Genomic DNA, 3,045 nt, shown 5'->3' on the forward strand with positions numbered 1-3,045 from the left:
GCTTTAAGATGCTCTGTTGTACAGCATTTTTACTTATCCTCAAGTAGGCTCTCTTTAATTTTCTATTTTCGTGTAAGACATTTCTATTGAAAGCTACCTGTTCAATTAAAGCCACACGTTGAAAACCCCTCCAATTTAACTTTCTAATTCATACAAAATTAAATTACAAACTTCTTTGTAGACTGAAAATATTGAAAAATATAACTATTTGGAAACAACATGACCATGTATCTGAAAAATTAAATAGAATAGTGATTTGTAGAAATTCAAGAATTACAAAGACCACAGTAAGAATAAATCAACATTATATGCAGATCTGGCAGGATAACTGGACTTTGACTTGCTTGTTTTCTGGCTTCTGTACCCTCCTACAGCTTGCCATGAGAAGGATGTGCCATGGGGGTCACCACCCTCTGTCCTGGCCCCAGATCAACCACTGTCCTTGGCTGGAGAACCATTCATCTCCCTGCACAAGAACCTCAGAGCTGAGCCCTGTGTGCATTATCCAAATTACTGTCAACATGAACATCCATGACTATAGACATAAATGCATAGTATGACAAGCCACTGAGATTTTACTGGTTTGTTAAAATAGTGAGTAAAATCACACTAGTACAATTTTTACACATCTTCACATAGAAATTGACAGCTTTTATTAAACACAATGGCATAAAAATGAATACTTGGAAATCCATTCATAAGAAGGTACAAAACAATGAAATGTTTTTAAAAATATTTGAATTAAAGGTGTAAAATACACCCCATTGTAGAAACATCTAACTGAGATTACTTTGAGTAATAGTGACAAATTGTGTAGATCATTCAGACTTATCAAATGTGATTAAATCTAAAGTTCATTCATATATATTCACTCATATATATGTGAATGTATGTCCATATGTATATATATGTACAATATACATACATGTAGATACAATTCTCACAATCAACTGACTAACACCTCCATCAGGCTGACACATGCAGAATTGTCAGGTTATGTCCCTGCACTTTGTAAACTGATGCCCCAAGCAGCTCTGACCATGCACCCTACTCCACAGTGACTGTGATTCACTGAAGACCCCAGGAAATGTCTGTCATAGGTATAGGTGACCTCTAAACATTCAAACGGTTACCCAGTTCTTGCTATTCTCACCTACAGAATCTCTTCTTGAACTGCAGAGTCATGGCTGTGGATGCCAAGCATAAAACCCAAGGGAGAGACACAACTTCTCACACAGAGCTAACAAGGAACCAGAACCCCTGATAGCAACCGTTTACACATCATGAGGAAGCCTCTATATGGGAAGGGGTCTTCTGCGCATCATAGGAAAAAGATAATGTAGAGGAAACATTACAAAATGAAACATTCTTCTGTCCCATCCTCTTTGAAGTGCTTCTCTAAGAAATTTCTTTATTGTTATGGAGTATGTGTGTGTATCTACTCGTCTGAATGTCTGTCTGTGTGTCTGTGTGGGGAGAGAGAGAGAAGTATGATCAATACTCACCAGATTGTAACAAATGGTTACCACAAAGGGCATCCTCACTGCCAAAAGCATAAATTCTGTCTTTGTCCCTATTCTCTTCCCCAGGACTATGAGATCCCTACTTGCAAGTGAGAGATTCCTTCCTACCCCTGTAGGTTTTTTACATTCATCTTCACATAGAGTATAATACAGGAGGTCCGGGATGAGTTTAATTCATTTTAAATCATAACTGAATTGTTTTAAACCATTAACCTGAAAGCACCAAATCCCATAGACTCCTGAACCATCTCCAGTTCATCCTGGGATCTGGAGATTGCCATTCAATCAGCTGGAGAAGGACTGGGACCTGTTTCCTCCTTGTCCTTAGCCGACAGGAATCCAAGCAGGATGGCTATTCACCTCCCAGAATGGACTCTGGACACGACTGCCTGTATCGTCAGGTCTCTGGAGCTTTCTCAGAAGGAAGGGGTATGAGCACTGTGTCCTGCCACAGATCCCAATTATCGCAGGGAGATCCTGCTTCCCATGAAGGCAGTGGGAATTTGTTTCTGTTATGCTTCCTCCAAACACAGAAGTTACTGCACTCCCAGGAGAGGGACCTGCACCTTGCCTTTGGTTATTTCCACTCTGCCACACCCACCACGGGATTTGCATATTGTATCCTGGGGAGGACCTTACCTTGGAAGCCTGACATAAAGGTCAGCTCTGAGCTTGTGTTTACTTACTAGGACTCATCAATTCAGCTTCTCAAAATGAGGTTCCTTTCTCAGCTCCTGGGGCTGTTAATGCTCTGGGTACCAGGTAAGAGCAGAAGGACGATGAGGAAGGAGATTGGGGTGGGGAGGGTGAGCTGTCTGTGTGCTGGTAGTCCCTATGTGTGTTCTGCCCAGGGGTGAGATTGCCTTCAAGAAGGGGAATTTAGTTTTGAGATAGTGAAAGCTATGAGGAAACTAAAGGGAATGAAGAACAGTGCTTTAGTGAGATGCTGAAAGAAAAAAATGTAGCCACTTGGTGCCCTGAATTCTTGGGTTATCCATGGAATTTGGATATATTTAAAGTATGAATCAAATCACAAAATATGATTTGGCCTAATATAAATGAAATTTAAATTCTTACTAATGGCTCATAATGTTTCTCCATAACCTTTACTTATCTCCCATTATTTTAGGATCCAGCGGGGAGTTCGTACTGACTCAGACCCCACTCTCGCTGTCCGTCACCCCCGGAGAGTCGGCCTCCATCTCCTGCAGGGCCAGTCAGAGCCTCGTACACAGTAATGGAAACACATATATGAGTTGGTACCTGCAAAAGCCAGACCAGTCACCACAGCTCCTCATCTAGGTTTCCAACCCTTTCACTGTGGTCCCAGACAGGTTCAGTGGCAGCGGGTCAGGGACAGATTTCACCCTGACAATCAGCAGGGTAGAAGCTGATGATGTGGGAGTTTATTACTGCGGGCAATTTACACATGATCCTCCCACAGTGGTTCAGCCCCCAGCACAAACCGCTCTGTTTGGCGGTCCCCACTGGGCACTTGTGTTGCCTGAGCAGGGAGCTGACC

The sequence above is a fragment of the Mustela erminea genome, unplaced genomic scaffold (genome assembly GCF_009829155.1).
Source record: "Mustela erminea isolate mMusErm1 unplaced genomic scaffold, mMusErm1.Pri scaffold_60_arrow_ctg1, whole genome shotgun sequence".
Taxonomy (NCBI): Eukaryota; Metazoa; Chordata; class Mammalia; order Carnivora; family Mustelidae; genus Mustela; species Mustela erminea.